Consider the following 25,028-nt stretch of genomic DNA (forward strand, 5'->3'; position numbering starts at 1 on the left):
GATCTGTAATATTTGATTTGCAAGATAAGTATTTGCTTTCACAGAATCTGAGTCAGGGATAAAAAAAAAACACTTAGTTGATAATGGGACTTCTGTCAAAACTCATCAAATATTCTTTGATTCCATGAATTCCCAATTCATATAACTTTCTCCTAGACTGATTAATAGAAAATCATTCAGCTGAATTATTATTGTTACTCTTAGTTTCAATGCCACTGTTTTATATATGTGAGCTGAATTACATAACCAAAAAGGAACTAGTAAGATAGTGTAACTCAGAGGTGTGTTATTTGCAGAAAAGGTATTTAGATTTCTTTGAACATAAGAAGTAATCAGTTACAAATCTTGGAAAATTCTCACAACCATCTGAAATGAACTTTTGCTAGTATTCTACTTTTAAATATTCCAACCCCGTGGTCTTTATTTATTGTGCTACCTTCTTATACATAGAAAACTGAGAACATTAACAGATCAATACAACTATTTACAGATCTGTCAGCATATATGAAGGTGAGAGAATTAACTGAAATCATTCAACAACACATTTAGGAGCTTACCTTCAGTAGTGAATGTTTAACCTCTGCTGATAGGAAGTTTTCCAAATATATGGGTTCATTATATTTAGCTCCATCTTTTCTTCAGTGCTAGCCACAGCAGGGTGCTGGATAGAAAGAGAAGCAAAAATGTGTCATGTGGAATTTATTTCAGCTAATTTAAAATTATTCCTTTAAACATACATTGATATCCATATACCATGCTGCTGCAAGGGAAACATATGTTTCTATTTTTGTGAAATAATGAAAACATTAGAAAAAAGAAAATAACATCTGGATAAAATATGTGGTACTGCCTCTGGAAAGAATATGTCAGTGGACAGGTGTATTGTTCACTTACATACTTTTTGACTTCTCATACTAATACAACTTCCCCAACTACATCTGTCTTATATTTGTTATTTGCCCCATTACAAGATAGACTCTTGGCAGATAAGGGATGCTTTAACTTTACATTTATGGTCCCAATAATAAGCACTGCTTGACTTATGGTGAAGACATAATAACTATTTTTCTTTTATGCATTTATAATTAGGCAGGTGACAATGATGAAAGTGCTATTGCTATACTAAGTGTGACTATAATGAAGTATGATAGAACAATAGAAAGTGGGCAAGAAGAAGGGACATGGGGAGATCCTCTAAAATGAAAATGCTATCTGGAAAGAACTTTAGTGATCATATAAGTCTAATTCTTCATTTTTCAGAGAAGGAAATAATCAGTTAAGTTTTTTTTTTTTTTATTTAATAGCCTTTTATTTACAGGATATATACATAGGTAACTTTACAGTATTAACAATTGCCAAACCTCTTGTTCCAATTTTTCACCTCTTACCCCCCCACCCTCTCCCCTAAATGTCAGGATGACCAGTAGATGTTAAAATATATTAAAATATAACTTAGATACACAATAAGTATACATGACCAAAACATTATTTTGCTGTACAAAAAGAATCAGACTCTGAATTATTGTACAATTAGCTTGTGAAGGAAATCAAAAATGCAGGTGTGCATAAATATAGGGATTGGGAATTCAATGTAATGGTTTTTAGTCATCTCCCAGAGTTCTTTTTCTGGGCATAGCTAGTTCAGTTCATTACTGCTCCATTAGAAATGATTGTTGATCTCGTTGCTGAGGATGGCCTGATCCATCAGAACTGGTCATCATCTAGTATTGTTGTTGAAGTATATAATGATCTCCTGGTCCTGCTCATTTCACTCAGCATCAGTTCGTGTAAGTCTCTCCAGGCCTTTCTGAAATCATCCTGTTGGTCATTTCTTACAGAACAGTAATATTCCATAATTTTCATATACCACAATTTATTCAGCCATTCTCCAACTGATGGACATCCATTCAGTTTCCAGTTTCTAGCCACTACAAAAAGGGCTGCCACAAACATTCGTGCACATACAGGTCCCTTTCCCTTCTTTATAATCTCTTTGGGATATAATCCCAGTAGTAACACTGCTGGATCAAAGGGTATGCACAGTTTGATAACTTTTTGAGCATAGTTCCAAACTACTCTCCAAAATGGTTGGATTCGTTCACAACTCCACCAACAATGCATCAATGTCCCAGTTTTCCCGCATCCCCTCCAACAATCATCATTATTTTTTCCTGTCATCTTAGCCAATCTGACAGGTGTGTAGTGGTATCTTAGAGTTGTCTTAATTTGCATTTCTCTGATTAATAATGACTTGGAGCATCTTTTCATATGACTAGAAATAGTTTCAATTTCTTCATCTGAGAATTGTCTGTTCATATCCTTTGACCATTTTTCAATTGGAGAATGGCTTGATTTTTTATAAATTAGAGTTAATTCTCTATATATTTTGGAAATGAGGCCTTTATCAGAACCTTTGACTGTAAAAATATTTTCCCAGTTTATTGCTTCCCTTCTAATCTTGTCTGCATTAGTTTTGTTTGTACAAAAACTTTTCAGTTTGGTATAATCGAAATTTTCTATTTTGTGATCAGTAATGATCTCTAGTTCTGCTTTGGTCATAAAGACCTTCCCCTTCCACAGGTCTGAGAGGTAAACTATCCTATGTTCCTCTAATTTATTAATAATTTCATTCTTTATGCCTAGGTCATGAACCCATTTTGACCTTATCTTGGTGTACGGCGTTAAGTATGGATCAATGCCTAGTTTCTGCCATATTAGTTTCCAATTTTCCCAGCAATTTTTATCAAACAGTAAGTTCTTATCCCAAAAGCTGGGATCTTTGGGTTTGTCAAAGACTAGGTTGCTATATTTGTTGACTGTTTTATCCCTTGAACCTAATCTATTCCACTGATCAACTAATCTATTCCTTAGCCAATACCAAATAGTTTTGGTAACTGCTGCTCTATAATATAATTTTAGATCTGGTACAGCTAAGCCACCTTCATTTGATTTTTTTTTCATTAATTCCCTTGAAATTCTTGACCTTTTGTTTTTCCATATGAACTTTGTTGTTATTTTTTCTAGGTCATTAAAATAGTTTTTTGGGAGTCTGATTGGTATAGCGCTAAATAAATAGATTAGTTTAGGTAATATTGTCATCTTTATTATATTTGCTCGCCCTATCCAAGAGCATTTAATATTTTTCCAATTGGTTAGATCAGACTTAATTTGTGTGAAAAGTGGTCTGTAATTTTGCTCATAAAGTTTCTGATTTTCCCTTGGCAGATAGATTCCTAAATATTTTATATTATCAGTAGTTACTTTAAATGGAATTTCTCTTTGTAACTCTGACTGTTGGATTTTGTTAGTGATATATAAGAATGCTGATGACTTATGTGGGTTTATTTTATAACCAGCAACTTTGCTAAAGTTGTGGATTATTTCTAATAACTTTTTAGCAGAATCTCTGGGGTTCTCTAAGTATACCATCATGTCATCGGCAAAGAGTGATAATTTGGCTTCCTCATTGCCTATTCTTATTCCTTTAATCTCTTTCTCAGCTCTTATTGCTATAGCTAGCGTTTCTAATACAATATTAAATAGTAACGGTGATAGTGGGCAACCTTGTTTCACTCCAGATCTTATTGGGAATGGTTGCAGTTTGTCTCCATTACATATGATGCTTACTGATGGTTTTAAATAGATGCTGCTGATTATTTTAAGGAAAAGTCCATTTATTCCTATACTCTCAAGTGTTTTTAATAGGAATGGATGTTGGATTTTATCAAATGCTTTTTCTGCATCTATTGAGATGATCATATGGTTTTTGTTAATTTGGTTATTAACATGGCCAATTATATTGATAGTTTTCCTAATATTGAACCAGCCCTGCATTCCTGGTATAAATCCTACTTGATCATAGTGTATTATCTTGGAGATGATTTTCTGTAGTCTTTTTGCTAATATCTTATTTAAGATTTTAGCATCAATATTCATTAGGGAGATTGGTCTATAATTTTCTTTCTCTGTTTTCAGCCTACCTGGTTTAGGTATCAGTACCATGTCTGTGTCATAGAAGGAATTTGGTAGGACTCCTTCATTCCCTATTTTATCAAATAATTTATATAGCATTGGGGCCAATTGTTCTTTAAATGTTTGGTAAAATTCACATGTAAATCCATCTGGTCCTGGGGATTTTTTCTTAGGGAGTTGTTTAATTGCCTGTTCTATTTCTTTTTCTGAAATGGGACTATTCAAGCAATTTACTTCCTCCTCTGTTAGTCTGGTAAGTCTATATTTTTGGAGGTAGTCATCCATTTCACTTAGGTTATCAAATTTATTGGCATAAAGTTGAGCAAAATAACTCCTTATTATTTCTCTAATTTCCTCTTCATTGGTGGAAAGTTCTCCCTTTTCATTTTTAAGACTACTAATTTCATTTTCCTCCCTCCTTTTTCTAATCAGATTTACCAAAGGCTTATCTATTTTATTGGCTTTTTCATAGAACCAACTCTTAGTTTTATTAATTAGTTCAATAGTTTTTTTACTTTCAATATTTTTAATTTCTCCTTTTAATTTTAGAATTTCCAATTTAGTATTTGATTGGGGGTTTTTAATTTGGTCTTTTTTTAGTTTTTTTAGTTGCAAGCCCAATTCATTAATCTTTTCTTTCTCTGTTTTATTCAAGTAAGCCTCTAAGGATATAAAATTCCCTCTTATTACCGCTTTGGCTGCATCCCACAAATTTTGGTATGATGTCTCATCATTGTCATTATCTTGAGTGAAATTATTAATTGTATCTATAATTTGCTGCTTCACCCAATCATTCTTTAAGATGAGATTGTTTAGTTTCCAATTACTTTTTGGTCTATTTCCCCCTAACTTTTTGTTGAATGTAGTTTTTATTGCATCATGATCTGAAAAGAAAGCATTTACTATTTCTGCTTTCTTGCATTTAATTTTGAGGTCTTTATGTCCTAATATATGGTCAATTTTTGAATAGGTTCCATGAACTGCTGAGAAGAAAGTATATTCCCTTCTATCTCCATTCAATTTTCTCCAAAGATCCAACATACCTAATTTTTCTAATATTCTATTTACTTCTTTAATTTCTTTCTTATTTGTTTTGTGGTTTGATTTGTCTAATTCTGAGAGTGCAAGGTTGAGATCTCCTACTATTACAGTTTTGTTGTCTATTTCTTCTTGCAACTCTCTTAACTTCTCCTTTAGGAAGTTGAGTGCCATACCACTTGGTGCATATATGTTTAATATTGATATTGCTTCGTTGTTTATGCTACCCTTTAGCAGGATGTAGTTTCCTTCCTTATCTCTTTTAATTAGATCAATTTTTACTTTTGCTTGATCTGAGATAAGGATGGCTACCCCTGCTTTTTTGACTTCACCTGAAGCATAATAGATTTTGCTCCAGCCTTTTACCTTTACTCTATATGTATCCCCCTGCTTTAAATGTGTTTCTTGTAAACAACATATTGTAGGGTTCTGACTTTTGATCCAGTCTGCTATCTGCCTCCTCTTTATGGGGGAGTTCATCCCATTCACATTTACGGTTAGAATTACTAAATCTGTATTTCCTGCCATCCTAATAACCCCAGATTGTGCTTTACTTATTCTTGCCTCCCCCAACCCTCTTTCCCCCTTTTAAACTTATGTACCCCTCTTGTATCACGATACTTATCCTCTTTATAATCCCTCCCTCCCCCCCTTTGAGTCTTTCCCCCTTCCTTCCCTTATTACTCTTTTTCTTTTCCCTTTTCCTCTCCCCCGTTTTTAATGAGGCGAGAGAGAATTTTCTCTAAAACAAATGTCAATTATTTTTTCTTTGAGCCAACTCTGATGAGAGTAAGATTCACACAATGTTCCTCCCCCTCTCTAAATTCCCTCAGATATGATAAGTTTCCTTAGCCTCTTTGTGGGATGTGGTTTCCCTCTTTTTATCCCTCCTTCCCACCTTATTCTGCCATCATCCCTTTTCCATATCTACTTCCCTTTTTTATGTTATATCAGTACAATCAAATTATACATGTATTCTTTTTGTATATCCACAACAGAAATACAATTCTCAAGAGTTATTTTTACCTTTTCTGCATCTCTTGAGTTCTATTCTTGGAGATCAAATTTTTTGTTTAGTTCTGGTTTTTTCTTCAGAAACAAATGGAATTCATTTGTTTCATTAAATGTCCATCTTCTTCCCTGGAAGAAAATGCTCAGCTTAGCTGGGTAGTTTATTCTTGGCTGCATCCCAAGTTCTTGTGCCTTTCGGAATATCATATTCCAGGCCCTTCTTTCCTTTAATGTAGAGGCAGCCAGATCTTGGGTGATCCTTATTGTGGCACCTCGGTATTTAAATGGTTTTTTTTTGGCTGCTTGTAAAATTTTTTCCTTAATCTGATAGTTCTGAAATTTTGCCACAATATTCCTTGGGGTTTTTATTTTAGGGTTTCTTTCAGAAGGTGTTCGATGAATTCTTTCAATGCCTATTTTACCTTCTGATTCTATTACATCTGGGCAGTTCTCTTTGATGATTTCTTGTAAAATAGTATCTAGGCTCTTTTTTTCATCATAGTTTTCAGAAAGTCCAATAATCCTCAGATTATCTCTCCTAGATCTATTTTCCAAGTCTGTCGTTTTTGCAAGTAGATAATTCATGGTTTTTTCCAGTTTGTCATTTTTTTGTTTTTGCTTGACTGATTCTTGCTGTCTCAATGAATCATTAGTTTCTATTTGTTCAGTTCTAATTTTTAAAGAATTGTTTTCTTCATTAGCTTTTTTTACTTCTTTCTGTATATGTCCAATTGAGTTTTTGAATGTATTGTTTTGGTCTGTGGAATTTTTTTCCATTTCACTAATTTTTTTTTTTAGTGAATTATTTTCTTTTTCCAATTCACAGATCCTACTTTCTTGCGTGTTCTTTGTCTTTTCCAATTCACGGATCCTACTTTCTTGCGAGTTCTTTGTCTTTTCCAATTCACAAATCCTACTTTCTAGTGAATTCTTTATTTTTTCCAATTCACAATTCTTACTTTCCTGAGATTTTTTTACTTTTTCCAATTCGTATTTCAGGAAGTTGTTGCTCTCTTGTAAGGCTTCTCTTTCCTTTCCCCATTTATCTTCTAACTCTCTTTTGAGACTTTTAATGGTCTCTTCTATGAGAGCATCATGTAAAGGAGGACAGTCTGATGCATTTTTGCTGTTTGAGGTCTCTTCAGGTTTGCTGACCTGCTCTTTTTCTGCATAGAAGCTGTCGATCGTTCTTTTCATCTTTTTATTCATGTTTTAAAGCCTTTAGGGTAGGTCTCCTAGGCAAGGGGGTTACCAGCTTCCTCTGCAGAGCAGGGAAAGATGTAAACCGATTTCCGGCTCCGAGGTATGGGAGTGCTCTGGGTGAGAGTTTTCCCTTCCCCCAACAGGAAGTGGATTCAGCACTGGCCGAGCTATTAAACTGCTTAGTAGGGCTGAGTGGATTATCGATTGCTCTCGCTAGAGACTAAGTGGTGAAAGTGTCACTGCCCCAGGCCGGAGCCTCTTGTGGGACTGTGAATATTAGCAGCTGACCGCAGACCGCAGACCGCACACCGCACACCGCAGACCGCACACCGCAGACCGCACACCGCAGACGTCCCGGAACTCTGCCCCAGTGTCTGCCCAATGCAAATTGGCCCTGGAAAAGCTCTATGGCCCCAAGCCGAGCTCCCCACTGTGCAGATTGGAGGCTAAGCCGGGCTGCGTCCTCCTGCCGTGCAGGATCACAACTGCCCCAAGGAAAAGCCCCTTACTGCGGGTTGGGGCAGCGTGCTTGTGCTGAGATCTGTGCCTTCACCCTCGGTTTGAGACTCTCCTCAGAACCTAATTTCTCTCCCCGTCTGCGCCGATCTCCCCCCTGGCCCCGGAACCAACCTTTTTTGGTGAGACTGCAGATTTTCTTCGGCCGGTGAGTTGTTCTACTTCTTATCTTTACGAATTGTAGCAGTCAAGACTATTTTTGAGGCTCGATATAATATTGATAAAGAGGGTAAGAGAAGAGCTTAGAAAGTCGCGTGTGACTTCTCCGCCATCTCATAAGCAGTTAAGTTAAATAACTTTCCCAAAGTTGGGCAGACTCTAAATGTAAGGCTCCTCTCCTACCTCCATCAGCAATCTATAAAAATAGCTTGGAAATTAATAATTTGTAATAATAGGGAAACCCTGAGGTAATAAAAATTATGAGGGAATTTTTAGGAAAGGGCATTGTAAAATGGAACTATTAGGAATTTGTATAGATTTAGAGGAACTTTATTCTCTAGCAGGATCTTCCTTCATGTTATTCTTCATTATTTGAATGTACTGTCTCATCCTCTGTCCACTTGAGAGCTACTCATTCCTTTAAATCCTACTCTGAGTGCAATATATCCAAGAAAATCTAAGCTGTTTCTTTATTCATTAATGAAGTTCCCATTTCTGCTTCAATCCCATAAATCACACATAATTTTTCTTACACTTGCCCTTTTTAAACTTAGCATATCTTCCAATTATATTATAAAGTATAAAGACAGGGACTGATTGTAATTGACTCTTGTTATCTCTCCCAGAATCTTGCAATCTCTCCCAGAACCTTGCACAATGCTCTCTTTACACAATAGGTATCTAGTAAACTATTAAAGGAAAAATACAGTAGTCAAGGTATAGAATCCAAGGAATAAAGTGACACCAGCTTGAAAATTTCCGTTGTCCATTGAAAGCATACATTTGAATGAAATTCTTATGTTTATATCTAGAGTGGCCTGATTTCCAAAGGAATTTGGGCTAATACAGGTAGGTAATGACCTTGAGTATTACAAAATCTCAAAATAAGAAGTTGGATAATAATTCCAAGGATAGATTTTGTAAAGCATCAAACTACTTCCCAACACTATCTCTTAATATATTTTTAGCTTTTTATTTTTCAAAATATAAGCATAGATAATTTTCAACATTCACCCTTGTAAAATATTGTGTTCCAAATTTTTTCTCCCTCTATTCCCTCCTTTAGACAGCAAGTCATCTAATATATGTTAAACGTGCAGTTCTTCTATACAAATTTATCAGATCAAAAAGGGAAAAAAAATAAGAAAGAAAACAAAAATTAAGTAAACAACAAAAAAAGGTGAATATACTATGTTGTGATCCATATTCAGTCCTCATTGTTTTCTTTGTGAATGCAGGTGACTTCACAAGTTTATTGGAATTGGCCTGAATCATATCATTGTTGAAAAAGTCAGGTCCATCAGAATTAATCATCACATAATCTTATTGTTGCTATGTACAATGTTCTCTTGGTCTACTCACTTCACTTAGCATCAGTTCATGTAAATTTCTACAGATCTTTCTGAAATCATCCTGCTGATAGTTTCTTGTAGAACAATAATATTCCATAACATCCATATACTATAACTTATTCAACAGTTCTTGAACTGATGGGCATCCACTCAGTTTCCAGTTCCTTGATACTACGAAAATCTCTGCTATAAACATTTTTGCACACATATGTCCTTTTCCTTTTTTTATGATCTCTTTGAGATACATGCCCAGTAGAGAAGCTGCTGGATCAAAGAGTATGCCCAGTTTGATAGCCCTTTGGGCATTGTTCTAGATGGATCTCCTGAATTATTGGATCAATTTACAATTACATCAACAATATATTAGTGTCCCAATTTTCACACATTCCCTCCAAATTTTATTATTATCTTTTCTGTCATCTTAGCCAATGTGAAGTGGTACCTCAGAGTTGTTTAAATTTGCATTTCTCTAATCAATAATATTTTAGATAATTTTTATATGACTAGAAATGGTTTTGATTTCTTGCTCTGAAAATTGTGTGTTCATTATCAATTGGAGAATGGCTTGTATTCTTATCATTTTGAATCAGTCCTCTATATATTTTAGAAAAGAGATTTTTATTAGACTACTTGGATGCAAAATTTTCTGCCAATTTTCTGTATCCCTTCTGATCTTGTCTGCATTGGTTTTGTTTGTACAAAACCTTTTTAACTTAAATGAATTATCCATTTTGCATTCTATAATGTACTCTAGTTCTTCTTTGGCCACAAATTACTTCTTTTTCCATGGTTCTAAGAGACAGAATATCCCTTGTTCTCCTAATTTGCTTATACTATCACTCTTAATGTCTGTCCTGAACCCATTTTGACCTTATAGGGTGTCATGTGTTGGTCATTGTCTAATTTTGGCCATACTGTTCAATTTTTCCAGCAGTTTTTTGTAACACACTGCGCTCTTATTTCAGAAGCTGAGGTCTTTGGGTTTAGTAAACACTAGATTATTATAGGCATAAGCTATTGTGTCTTGTGAATCCAACTTGTATCACTGACTGATCTCTCAATTTCTTAGCCAGTACCAAATATTTTGGATGATTGCTTTTTTATAATAAAATTTTAGGTCTGACACAGCTGGGCCACCTTCATTGACATTTTTTTTTATCAATTCCCTTCAAATTCATGACCTTGTTTTCTTCCAGGTGAACTTTGTCATTATTTTTTTCTAGTTCTGTAAAGTAATTTCTTGGTAGCTTGATTGGTATGGCATTGAATAAGTAGATTAATTTAGGTAGAATTGTCATTTTTATTATTTTAGCTTGGCCTACCCATTAGCACTTAATATTCTTCTAAATTTTTAGATCTGATCTTGTTTGTATGGGAAGTGTTTTGTAACTGTATTCATATAGTTCCTGTCTATGTCTTCACAGGTAGTGTCCCAAGTATTTTATATTATTTACTGTTATTTTAAATGGAATTTCTCATTGTGTCTCTTGCTGCTGGACTTTGTTGGTAGCATATAGAAATCTTAATGATTTCTGTGGATTAATTTTGTATCCTGTAACTTTGCTAAAGTTGTGAATTGTGTCTAGTAGTTGCTTAATTGGATTTTCTAAGGATACCATCATATCATCTGCAAAGACTGATAATTTGGTTTCTTCATTATGTACTCTAATTCTTTTAAATTTCTTTTCTTCTCTCATTGCTAAAGCTAACATTTCTAATACAATAGTGAATAGTAATGGTGATGGGAGTAGCCGTGTTTTACCTCTGATTTTATTGCAAATGGTTCTAGTTTATCTCCATTATGTATGATGCTTGCTGATGGCTTTAAATAGATGCTACTCATCATTTTAAGGAAAACTTGATTTCTTTCTATGCTGTCTAGTATTTCTAATAAGAATGGATATTTGATTTTGTCAGATGCTTTTTCTGCAACTATTGAGATAACCATATGATTTTTGTTAGTTTGGTTATTGATATATTCAATTATGATAAAAGATTTCCTAAATATTAACCCAGCTCTGCATTCCTAGTATAAATCCTACTTGGTCATGGTATATTATCCCAGGGATAACTTGCTTTAATCTCTTTGTTAATATTTTCTTTAAGATTTTTGCATCAATATTCATTAGGGAAATTGGTCTATACTTTTCTTTCTCTTTTGACCTTATCTTGTTTAGGTATCAACACCATATCTTGAGTCATAAAATAAATTTACTAAAACTACTGATTTCCTTATTTTTCCAAAAAATTGCATAACATTAAAATTAGTTGTTCTTTAAATGTGTGGTAGAATTCACTGGTAAATCTATCTGGACCTTTAGATTTTTTTCTTAGGGAGTTAATAGCTTGTTCAATTTTTTAAAAATGTAGACTAGTAATTTATTTCCTTCTCTGTTAATCTGGAAATCTATAGTTTTGTATGTATTCATCCATTTCACTTAAATTATTAGATTTATTGCCATAGAGTTTGGAAAACTTACAACTAATTATTGCTCTACTTTTCTCTTCATTGGTGAAAAGTTCCCACTTTTCATTTTTAATACTAGCAATTAGATTTTCTTCTTAACTTTTTCTAATCAAATTAAACAAAGGTTTATCTATTTTATTGTGTTTTTTTTTTCATAAAACCAACTCTTAGTTTTGTTTATTAATTTAATAGCATTCTTACTTTCAATTTTATTAACCTCTCCTTTTATTTTCAGAATTTCATATTTGATATTTAATTGGAGATTTTAATTTGTTATTTTTCTAGCTTTTTAAATTCCCTGTCCAAATCATTGATCTTCTGTTTCTTTATTTTATGCAAGTAAGCATTTGGAGATACAAAATTTCTCCTAAGAACTATTGTGGATGCATCCCATAAATTTTGGCATGTTGTTTCATTATTGTCATTCTCTTAGATAAAATTATTGATTGTGTCTATGATTTGTTGTTTCCCCCCATTCGTTCTTTGGTTTAGATTATTTAATTTCCAATTAATTTTTGGTCTATTTTTTTCTGGCCCTTTGTTACATGCAATTTTTATTGCATCATGATCTGAAAAAGATGCATTTACTATTTGTACCTTTAAGTACAAATTTGATTTTGATGGCTTATGCCTTAATACATGGTCAATTTTTGTGTAGGTTCCAAGTACCATTGAAAGAACATATATTCCTTTCTTTCCACACTCAATTTTTTCCAAAGGTCCATCTTAACTACTTTTTTATAAAATTCTATTTACCTCCTTAATTACTTATTTATTTTGTGGTTCAATTTATCTAATACTGATAAAACAAGGTTGAAATCTCCTAGTAGCATTGGTTTACTATCTGTTTTTTCTTACAGCTCTCTTAACTTTTCTAGGAATGTGGATGCTATACCACTTAGTACATATATGTTTAGTATTGAAAGTACTTCATTATTTATGGTATACTTTACCAAATTGTAGTTTCCTTCTTTATCTTTTTAAAATTATTATAGCTTTTTATTTACAAGATATATGCATGGGTAATTTTTCAGCATTGACAATTGCAAAACCTTTTGTTCTAACTTTCCCCCCCCTTCCCTCTACCCCTTCAGATGGCAGATTGACCAATACATGTTAAATATGTTAGAGTATAAGTTAAATACAATATATGTATACATGTCCATACAGTTATTTTGCTGTACAAAAAGAATCAGACTTTGAAATAGTGTACAATTAGCCTGTAAAGGAAATCAAAAATGCAGGCAGACAAAAATAGAGGGATTGGGAATTCTATGTAGTGGTTCATAGTCATCTCCCAGAGTTCTTTCACTGGGTGTAGCTGGTTCAATTCATTACTGGTCTATTGGAACTGATTTGGGTCATCTCATTGTTGAAGAGGGTCATATCCATCAGAATTGATCATCATATAGTATTGTTGTTGAAGTATATAATGATCTCCTGGTCCTGCTCATTTCACTCAGCATCAGCAGAACAATAATATTCCATAACATTCACATACCAAAACTTACTCAGCCATTCTCCAATTGATGGGTATCCATCAGTTTCCAGTTTCTGGTCCCTACAAAGAAGGCTGCCACAAACATTCTTGCACACGTGGATCCCTTTCCCTTCTTTAAGATTGCTTTGGGATATAAGCCCAGTAGTAACACTGCTGGATCAAAGGGTATGCACAGTTTGATAATTTTTTGAGCATAGTTCCAAGCCATTCTCCAGAATGGCGGGACGTATTCACAATTCCACCAACAATGTATCAGTGTCCCAGTTTTCCCACATCCCCTCCAACATTCTGCATTATCTTTCCCTGTCATTCTAGCCAATCTGACAGGTGTGTAGTGGTATCTCAGAGTTGTCTTAATTAGCATTTCTCTGATTAATAATGACTTGGAGCATATTTTCATATGGCTAGAAATAGTTTCAATTTCTTCATCTGAGAATTGTCTGAGATCAGGATTGCTACCCCTGATTTTTTTTTTCTTTTACTTCCACTGAAGCATAATAGATTCTGCTTTAGCTTTTTACCATTGCCTTATATCTATCATCCTGATTTAAATGTGTTTCTTATAGATAACACATTATAGGATTCTGGCTTTTAATCCATTCTGATATCCAGTTCTCTTTTATGGGAGAGTTCATCACATTATTATTCATAGTTAAAATTACTATGTGTTTTCTGTTATCTTATTTTCCCCAAGTTATACTTTTATTTTTCCTTTCCACCTTTCTCTCCTTGGCAGTCTTTTGATAATCAACACCTCCCCCAAACAGCCCTACCCTTTTTTATGCCTTTCCCCTTCTACTTCTGCTTTTTATTCTGTTATCCTCTCCCTTTCCTTTCCCCTCTTTTCTCCTATTTCCTTATAGGGTGAGACCAACTTCTCTATGAAACTAAATATGTCTACAATCTTCATACCCCCTTCTTTCCCCTAACAAGATACAGTTCTCAAGAGTTAAACTTATCATCTTCTTATATAAGGATGTAATTCTTTTAACCTTTAATTTTGTTTTCCTTCTCTTTATACCTTTCTAAGGCTTCTCTTGAGTTCTGTTTTTTTTTTTTTTTTTTTTTTTTTTTAGATCAAACTTTCTGTTCAGCTCTGGTCTTTTCATGAAAAATAAATGAAATTCCCTTATTTCATTGAATTTCCATCTTTTTCCCAAAAAGATAATGCTTAAATTTTGCTGGATAATTGAGTTTAGGCTACAGTCTATCCTTCTTTGTTCTCTGGAATATCATATTCCAGGCCCTTTAATCCTTTAAAATGGAAGGTGCTAGGTCCTGGGTAATCCTGAATTTACCTTTTTTTATTTGGATAGTTGTGTTCTATCTGCTTGCACTATTTTTCCCCTTGATTTCATAATTCTGAAATTTAGCTACAATATTCTTTGGAGTTTTCATTTTGGGGTCTCTTTCAGGAAGTGATTGCTGCATTATTTCAATGGCTGATTTTAGGAAATCAGAGCAATTTTCCTTTATAACGTCTTAAAAGATATTTTGTAGGCTCTTTTTTGTGCTTTTCAAGTAGGCTAATAATTCTTAGATTGTCTCTCTTGAATCTATTTTCTAGGGTTTACTTGTTTTTCTTGTGTGTATTTTGCATTCTCTTTTATTTTCTATTTTTTGGGTTTGTCTGATTCTAGATTTCTCATTGTCATTCACTTTCATTTGTTTAATTCTAATTATTAGTGAATTATTTTATTTAATTAGATTTTTTTTTAAATCTCCTTTTGCATTTGGCCAATTGCATTTTTAAATGAGTTATTTTGTTCATTGGATTCTTTTTTCATTTTATCAATTATAAGTTTTAGGCAATTGTCCACTTTTTCTATTTCACCAAATATATATTTTAAGAAGTATATTAGTTAACTATTTTGACAAATCTATTTTCAAGGAGTTGTCTTCAGATAATTTCTGTTTTTTCTTTTCTTAACTCTCCTGCAAAGCTTTCATTTCATTTGCCAATTTTTCTTCTAACTCTCTTAAAATCTTTTTTGAATTCTTCTAAGAGAGCCTTTGGAGTTGGAGAACAATCCATATCACTCTTTGAAGCTTCATATGGATATTTTTTGACCTTTATTCTCTTTAATAGTTACCTAAAATCAGAGCTCTTTTTGCTTTTTTTGTTCCCATTTTTATAGTTTGAATTTTGCTTTTAGCGCAAAGCAGAGATTGTCCCAAGCATCCTCTATAGATGACAGTGGCTTCTCCTTACACTGAGGCTGGTGCTCCTAGCTTCCTTCCCATGTTGTGTGAGTGTGGCTAAGGTCCAGTTGTTATGCTGGGATTCAGGGGTTCACTAATTGCCTTTGGTAATTTCTATGGAGATCTCACAACTAGTCTGCTGATACATTGACTTCTGAATCAAAACAGAAAAGACAATGCTACTGCATTTTGGCTAAGAGCTTTCCAGTAGATTTCCCTGGTCTCCGGGAAATTTGTTACACTCCAAATATTTCTGAGTTATGTCACTCCAAATCCCATTCAGAGGCTTGATTTGGTGTTGATCTGAGAGAAGCCAGTAAGAGCTCAGATAAAAACCTCTCTGCTCTCTGCCCTCTTGGCTCCCTAATGATGGTAAGAACTTAATGCCTATAAACTAGGAATATACTAAGTATTTAATAGGTATATACTATTACATAGATATAGATATAGAAATATAGTATATATACTATATATGCATATATTAGGTATATATATTAGGACTTAAATTCTTCTTGACAGTTCAATGAATTAAAAAGAACTATAATTCAGAGTGGCAAAGGAAAGCTTGTTACATCATGATATGACAAACCTATTCATCTGAAACATCATACTGATAAATAGAGCTCTCTACTGAATTGATTTGTATATCATAATTAGGGTCAGTCATAAAAGGATGAAATTAATGCATTGTTTGTGCCAATAGTCTGATTTGCCTGCCTAATTAGACATAGATTTAGACTAACTTTTCTGGACTGAGGCCAGAAAACTAATTGAAATGGATAAACAAAGAGGGAAAAATGACATTATAGGCAATGATATTATATATGACATTATAAATTTATGTAATATTTTTCTTTAGGACAAAATGAATAAATGAAACTTTTCTCCTGGATTGAAAAGAAATGACTTTTTTTTTTTAATTTCATGAACTCTCAAAATTTTCTTAAAAAATGCCCCATACTATTTTTGGATGTTATTATCCTAATTTGTATTTACATATTGTTTGGTTTTTAGATATCATTTAAAAAGATTTACAATTCCCGTAAAACGTGAATGATTTTAGAAAGGTCTGGAAAGATTTATATAAACTGATGCTGAGGGAAACAAGCAGAAGCAGGAATACATAGTACACAATAACAGCAAATATGTGCAATGATCAACTATGAAAGCCTTGGTTCTTCTCAGTGCTTCAGTGAGCACTTTGGACTTTGGACAGAAAATGCTATCTGCATTCAAAAACAGAACTATGGAGACTGAATGTAAATGAATATGTTATGCTCATTTCTTTTTTCTGTTTTTTTTTTTTTTAATTTCTTCCATGGTTCTTTCCTTTTGCTCTGATTTTTCTCTCCCAACATGATTCATAAAGCAATGTGTATTAAAATAAATAAACTTTTAAAAAGGAGGGAATGTGAGGAGATCTAAATTCTTTTCTCTGCTCTACCATTTAATCATACATGGCCTTGGAGATAACCCTTAGCTTCTCTGACAATCAATTTTTCTGTCATTTTAGTAAAACAGACATCATAAAGATAGCACATACATGAACTTCATATCTCTGGAGGACCAAAAGATATAATGTATTGTTGGAATCCTTACAAAGTGTTAACTCATTAGAGTTGATAGAGACAATAATTATGTAATTTAGCATGGTTCAGTATGATTGATCTGATCTTACAAGGAGATGTTATGGGCCAGAACTTGAAACAAGGTACTAAGTGGAACTGATAGAAACAATGCTTGTGTTCACACCTTTAGAGAGCTCATATAAGCAAGAAGCTCTCAGGGCCAAGAGGCTCTCTGGGATAGACACAGAGGACTCTGGGAGGAAGCCCACAAGCCCACTTTCAGAAGTGGAGTCAGATTCATTCCATCTTCGACCTTGGTGCTGGCTGGAGATATTCGGAATTGAGCTAGAGGGAAAAGACTAGCAACGAGAGCTCTCGGAACCAAAGAAAGCTGAGGCCTCTAAGAAAGCTACCCAGGCCCAAGGAAAGAGATAAGAAATAAACGTTTGGATTTTATCAGCTGGCTGTATTTGGGGTGATTATTACTCAGAACTGAAACTAAGGCTGCCTCCAGAAAACCTCCCCAAGAAATCTGCTCCCAAAGAACCATTATATTTTAAAGAGAACAACACAATGTATAATAAAGTGTTTAGTATATATTATAGTGTTATTTAAAAGGAAGAAATTAATACCATTGCCATATATATAAATTATATAAATAAATGATAATATTATAAGTAGTAGCATAGTAAATAATGATATGTAAAGGAGGGATATAATTTTAAGAGTTAAATAAGACATTATACTTTTTTTTCCATTTGCTTAAATCCTAGACTAAAAAATCAGCAAACAACTTTCATATATAGATAGAAAATTAAAAGTTCAGTGATCTTAGCTATAAGTAAACATGCATGCAAATTTATAATATATTTTGATATGTTTCCATACATACATACATATATACATATATATATTTGTGTATATATGTATAAATAGATGATATATATGAATTTCCCTGTTGGAGAGGAAGAAAAATTGAAGATGGAAATGTGATAGGTATTATCATTGTCCACTGACTAGAATTTAGTAACTGATAATTTTTTTTCTGACTTGTTATGGTGTGGCAGCCATGATCTCTCTCCAGATACCTTTCCCTTTCCTTCCAAATAGTGAAAAAGGGCATTCTTTGGTTGTTGCTATATATGCCTGCTTATTATTTCCACATATAAACAGCTCAGCATATAAAATATTGAATAAGCATGAATTATATATTAATCTCATACTGTACTGTTACTATATTTAAGTAGGTTTCTTTAAAATGTAGAGACTGACTCAAGACTTAAATTGTGTTTTGGACCAAGAGCAGACTGAATGACAAAAAAAAATGTCAATATATAGTTACAACTGCTGCAGATTAATTTATTGAAAAATAAAATAACATAAAATTATATTATTGACTCTAGATGAAGACATTCGTAAATATGTACAAAAAATCTAAATTGGAGTTTTTGTTATTGTAATTAAAAAGGAAATTTTGGGAAATATTAGCAAAGGTTGAGTGCATTTCGAATTGAATATGCAGATTCCACAGCTTTTGGCATCAGCATGTCTTAAAATGTTTTTTGACATTTCTCCAAAATCCCAACCTTTCCACACAAATTCTTCTGGTTGTCTGGCCCTATGATACTGCATTTGCAATATACCTATCAGACTTTGGACAAATCAGATAGAACAAGAAACAGAAGGGAAAATATAAAATTAGAAAAATTGCCAGAAGAACTAAAGCTAAATGTCATATCTACTAAATGGCACTGCTAAAGAATATACATATTTTTCAGCCAGCACCAAGTGGAAATTTTACAAAAATTCACTATATATTTGGGCAAAAAAATATTGCGAATAAATGTTTAAAAAGTGGATATAGTGACTGAATTCAGATAGTTTCAGGTGCCACAAAGAAAAGATATGGGGGCAGCTAGGTGGCTGTGTATAGAGCACCAGCCCTGAAGTCAGGAGGAACTGAGTTCAAATTTGACCTGACACTTAACACTGCCTAGCTGTGTGACCCTGGGCAAATCACTTAACCTCAATTGCCTCAGGGAAAAAAAAGCCATGGATTGAAAAGGAAATTTAAAAATTAAATCTTAAATAATGAGATCAACAAATAACACAAATATTAATGTGTGTGAAGGAAAATTATACTGATGAAACAAAATACCAAATTGTTCTATCTCTTCTGTAGAACCTTACGTGGCTTTTAATAATGAAAAGAATTATCTCCTTTTTTTTTTAATTTAATAGCCTTTTATTTACAGGATATATGCATGGGTAACTTTACAGCATTAACAATTGCCAAACCTCTTGTTCCAATTTTTCACCTCTTATCCCCCCCACCCCCCCCTAGATGGCAGGATGACCAGTAGATGTTAAATATATTAAAATATAAATTAGATACACAATAAGTATACATGACCAAAACGTTATTTTGCTGTACAAAAAGAATCAGACTCTGAAATATTGTACAATTAGCTTGTGAAGGAAATCAAAAATGCAGGTGTGCATAAATATAGGGATTGGGAATTCAATGTAATGGTTTTTAGTCATCTCCCAGAGTTCTTTTTCTGGGTATAGCTAGTTCAGTTCATTACTGCTCCATTAGAAATGATTTGGTTGATCTCGTTGCTGAGGATGGCCTGGTCCATCAGAACTGGTCATCATATAGTATTGTTGTTGAAGTATATAATGATCTCCTGGTCCTGCTCATTTCACTCAGCATCAGTTCGTGTAAGTCTCTCCAGGCCTTTCTGAAATCATCCTGTTGGTCATTTCTTACAGAACAGTAATATTCCATAATAAAGAATTGTCTCCTTAATAAAATTTGCTCAGAATAATTTATGTAGATATTCCTTTTGCCACACCAGACTTTCACTTATTACTGTATGCATACATCATTTTCCCTCTAGCAGAAAATACAAAACAGAGGAAAACCTTTTAATCTCTAAATCTTTAGAGCTTTTGAAAGTAAATAAATAAACAAAACAAAACTTGTTATATATATTTTTTTCACATCAAACTTTAAAATGCATTTTCATGATTAAAGAGCTTAACATTTTTATTTAGGTTGAATATACAGATTTTATTAACATGACACCAGTTCAATTTTTTAGTGAATAATTTCTTTTGTTCTAGCAAAGATTTCTTTGATTATTTTTTAGACAAAATATCCAGTCATATATAACACACATTGCTTAATTAAAAGTCGATCATTCTTTATGATATGATAACTTTGTGAACTGACTCACATATAATGAAAATTCATAAAAAAGAAAAAAAAAATAAACTTCTTATCCTATAGGAAAACTTAATTGCTAAAATTTTGATTAATTCCCCAACTGGTTGTTGTGGTGGTGATGGTTGAAGTTATTGCATGGGAACAAGTATAGTATTTGTTCTCAGAGGAATCAGCTTTAATCCTTATTGTTCTGTTGACTATATGATCTTTAGTAAATGGCGATATTTCTTTGAACCCCTATTTCTTTATTTGTAAAATAAAGGAAATGGATTTAATGTTTTCAAATTTCCTTTTTAATTCTAAATCCTGTGATACATAACTGAACTATGAATGTCTGACATTTTACAGCAAGCATTTTTAATTTAGATCAATTTCTCAGCTGTTTCTTTTATGAAGAAATTTTCACTAATTGGTTGAAAACCTGACCTGCTGTTTTCCACTTTGCTCAGAAACAGAAGGCAATAGCAATGTGTTAGAAGTACCTCTTGTTACCAATTCTTTAACTCTATTTTGTAAACCCAAGAGATCCATTCTTTTCTGAGTGTTCAATTAAGTGAAAGCTTTATGATGGCAGAAAACAGCTGTAGAGAATATTCTGAAGTGGAGTTTGGTTATAATTTGAGCAAGATATTGTGTATAGTGATGAATGTGTATCCTGGCAACAGTGTTTTCCTATTTATGAGACAATATTATTGTTCTCCTCTGCCTTTATTTCTTTATATTTTTACCTTCTTTCATACTAATCTGTCATTCCAATACAGTTATATGAATGGAAGCAATGACTTTTCTCAAGGTCGAACTAATTGTTTATGCTATGATATCATTTTGAGTCAGGAGCCTTCCAATTCACATAGATATAGAACAAATCTACTACCACCAGTTGAATCACTTATTTATAGAACAATATGAAAATAATATCTCTTATTTCCACATATCTCAAACTGTCCTGGAATTTCAAAAGTTTTAGTTTTCCATTTTATCATTTCAAAATCTAGTACACTTTCCCAGAGTTTGTGTAGTGGAGCAGAACATTACACTGGGACCTCATGTACTAATAAAGAGTTTTGGAATTGAGAGATTGGTTCTATCTTCAAGAGTAGTAGTAGTAGGTGCTTTATTATGTAATAATTTAAATAAAGTGAAAGCACACAAAATACCCTTAAAAGGGTATTTTAAAAAGCATTTATTTTGAGGTGTTAGCAACAAATAAATTGCCCTTTTTTTTTTTTTTTTTTTTTTTGCCTCACCTTGTTAATTTTCTGAGGAGAGACATAGGTATAACCCTTCCTAACTCCTCTAAGGCAAAACAAACAAAGGTGCTATTTTTAAGAGATTTCTTCCATAGTTTTACCCTGGGTTGGAGACAATGGATCAAAGAATATAAGAAAAGGGAGCAAAAATTCTACAAAGATGGTGCAATAAGTCAGAAAATATCATTCTCCAGATTTTCCTCCAAAAGACAAAATTGTGCCTCAAGGCAAATAAAGAAGACTTAAAAACAAATAAGAGTTGGGGTAGAACAGTAGTCCTCCTGAGAAAATCAGAGAAGATCTGAAGACACCGGGATTGAGGTTTGGTCCCTGTGAATTATAAATTCTTCCTGGCTTGTCAGCAAGTGTAAAGGGGAAGGGAAGACACAGGAATCTTCACTTCTGAGACAGTGTGAGGATTCAGGTATTTTAAGTCAGGGAAGATTTAAGGAATATGTGCTGATAGGAGATGCCAGGACCAGTTGTGCTGCTGAGATACAGCCCTGGAGGAGAAGGACCCATCACAGGTCTATAATTGCAGAAGCAGGGAGCAAGAGTTGCAACTGATTGAGCATTTATAAGTTTTGCTCAAAGTTTTTGAGTTTCCAGCTAGAGAGGAAAACTGAAGGTGGACCTGAGGCTAGAGGTACTTTACCCCACACCACTAACAATTTGTAAGAAATTAAAAAAAAAAAAAAAAGCAGGCAAAGGATAAAACCCAGCCATAGAAAGTTACTATGGGAATAGGGAAGACTGGGGGTTATATTCATATTCAGAAGAGGATATAGAAGAAAGGGAAAGAAAAAGAAAGAAAGGAAAAAAAGAAGGAAGGAAGGAGGGAAGGTAGAAAGGAAGGATGGAAGAAAGAAAAAAGGAAGGAAGGAAGGGAATGAGGAAGGAGGAAAGGAAGGAAAGAAAGAAAGAAAAGAAAAGAAGCTTTTCGTATCCAAAGAGTAATCTTAAATGATTATTTGCTCAAAAATAAATCATCAAAGTACTCAAAAAAGACTTTAAAAAGCAAATGAAAGAGGTTGAGGAAAAACTAAAAAAATATGTTTAAAAACAAAAACAAAGAATAATACAAGGAAAACAAGATGATGATGAAAAGGAACTCAGCCAACTAAAAATCTAAATCCAGAATACTATGAGAAAAAATGATTACTTGAAAAATAGAATTGGGCAAGAGGAAGCCAGCATATTTATGAGACCAACAATTAAAAAAACAAAAAACCAGAATATACAGAATGAAAAGTAAATAGAAAAGAATGTGAGATAGGTATCTCTTAAGAAAACAACTGATTTGGAGATCAGATCAAGAAAAGAAAATTTACTAATTCAACTAACTGAAAGCTATGATCAATAAAAGAATCTTGATACAATAATTCAAGAAATGATTAAAGAAAATTGTCCTGAAGTATTGAAGTAAGAAGGAAAAGTAGTGGTAGAAAAAATTATTGACTAGCGCCTCAAATAGATCCTATGAGAAAAACCTACAAGAACTTCATAGATAAATTCTAAAATCTGCATCTCAAGGAAAAAATATTATAAGCAACAAGAAAAAAGTAATTCAAATATGGCAGTTCCACAATTAGAATTACCCAAGAACTAGCAATATATACATTAAAAGATCACTGGTCTTGAAATATTGTATATCACAGAGCAAAAGAAATAGAGTTGTTGATGAAAATAGCATACCCAGCAAAGTTAACCATAATCCTAAATGAAAAAAAGACATTCAATAAATTGAAAAACTTTCAAAGATTTTGATGTAAAAATATACAAACAATAGAAAATTTGATATATAAGATCAAAGAGAAATATAAAGTAAACCTTATAATTTCAAGGGACTCAATAAAGACAAATTGTTTTTTGTTTTATATGTGGAAATGCAAATCATATGCTTAAGACTGTCATTAGTAAATGGATAGTTAAAAAAAAGATTTGGATAGATCTTCGTATGATGTAATTCTTAAAAGCAAAACTGTAGGAAAAGGGGAAAAGAATATATTATACAAATGAGTTAAAAGAGCAACAACTAAAACAGAGGAATTGGATGTTTAAGGAGGGCTGGTAGTTCTGGAATTCTACTCACATCAAGGATGGTTTAAAAAGGGAACAATACATATATATATCTAGACAGGTATAAATCTTCTAAATTTATAAAGAAATAATAGGGGGAGGGCATAGAATAAGGGGGATATAGAAGGATGTTAAGATAAACAGTAATGGGATAAAGAAGGAGGGAAATGATAGAAGCAACATGAGTGAGGGATACTTGGAGAGGTATAAAGTAATTGACAATAAGACAGGATAGCAAATACAGGTAAAGCAAAAGAGTCAGTAGAGGTAGGAAGAGTTACATACAAAAACAATAAGGAAAAGCAATAGAATTTATTAGAAAAAAAGCAGGAATGATAATTAGATGTTAAAGATAAAACTAAAATAGATATACCAAAAAAGAAAATAGGGAAACCACACTTTATATCAGCCATATTAATTTTGTTTTTGACTATTTAAAATAAGTAGATAGCTTAAGGTTGGAATTTTGTTGTGTTGTAGGCAGTGATGAGTTGATGCATTTAGAAAATATGGAAGGACTTGGATTTACAGAGGAGAATATTATCTACCTTTAGAGAATCAGAAGACAAACAAATGTAATATAGCCTTATAGAAAAGTATATGTATGTATATATGTATATGACTATAGATTTCTTTATATAAGAAGGAAATACATATGGATTTATTTGTGTGTGTGTAAATATATCCATTTTTAAACTGTAACCTTCTTGGGGTAGGCAGTGTGAAAGAAAGGATTAAAAAAGTAAAAAGCACACAGCAGAAAACAAAACAAAACCTACAAAGAAGCAAAAAAAAGATGGATAGCTCTGAACACAATGTATGATATTTATTATATAGGCTTCCTTGAAATGGAAATTTGTTGTCTCATATTTTGAATCCTTGTATATTCTGTTGTACACAGGGCAATGTTTTTCTTTTTCTATTTAAGTTTTAAATAAATAACTAAATTAAAAAAAAATTCCAGCAGTCTTACTTTATAATATCTTTATATCCTCTCAAGTCATTATCCTATATCTCTCCTCCTTTTCTCAGTTAAACTCTTGGGAGGAGTGGAGGTGGAGAGGGACTATACTCCATTTCCTGACTATTTGGATGAGTAAACACAAAAATGTTAAGATAGAAATGAAATGTGCAGAATAAAATACAATAATTGTATAATTGTGAATTATAAATAATGGTGAATGACCTCTACAACCAAGCAATGTCATCATCTTTGCATGGGAAATATTACATAAGAAAACTTGAATAAACCTAAATAAAACAGATCCTTTGTCCTAACTACATGGTGTAAATGTGGTTTGAAGTGCAACAAAAGGAAATGAAATCAGCCCCAAGGGAAAAACTCTCAAATTAGATTTGAGGCAGTTGGTTGCCTAATCTATACTTGCTACAGACTTAACTCCCCAGGGCAAGGGTTTACTCCCAGATCCTAAAGGATAGGTTTTTGAGGATTGTCTCAGGAATTTTTTTTCATCCCT

General features: G+C 32.9%; 1 long non-coding RNA gene across 1 annotated transcript in view; it reads left to right on the top strand.

Annotated features, from left to right (window-relative positions):
- LOC116419080 overlaps positions 1-25,028 on the top strand; it is a 71,278-nt gene that overhangs the window by 20,775 nt on the left and 25,475 nt on the right. The gene's annotated exons all lie outside the window — the stretch shown is intronic.

Source organism: Sarcophilus harrisii, chromosome 4 (assembly GCF_902635505.1).
Source record: "Sarcophilus harrisii chromosome 4, mSarHar1.11, whole genome shotgun sequence".
Lineage (NCBI taxonomy): Eukaryota > Metazoa > Chordata > Mammalia > Dasyuromorphia > Dasyuridae > Sarcophilus > Sarcophilus harrisii.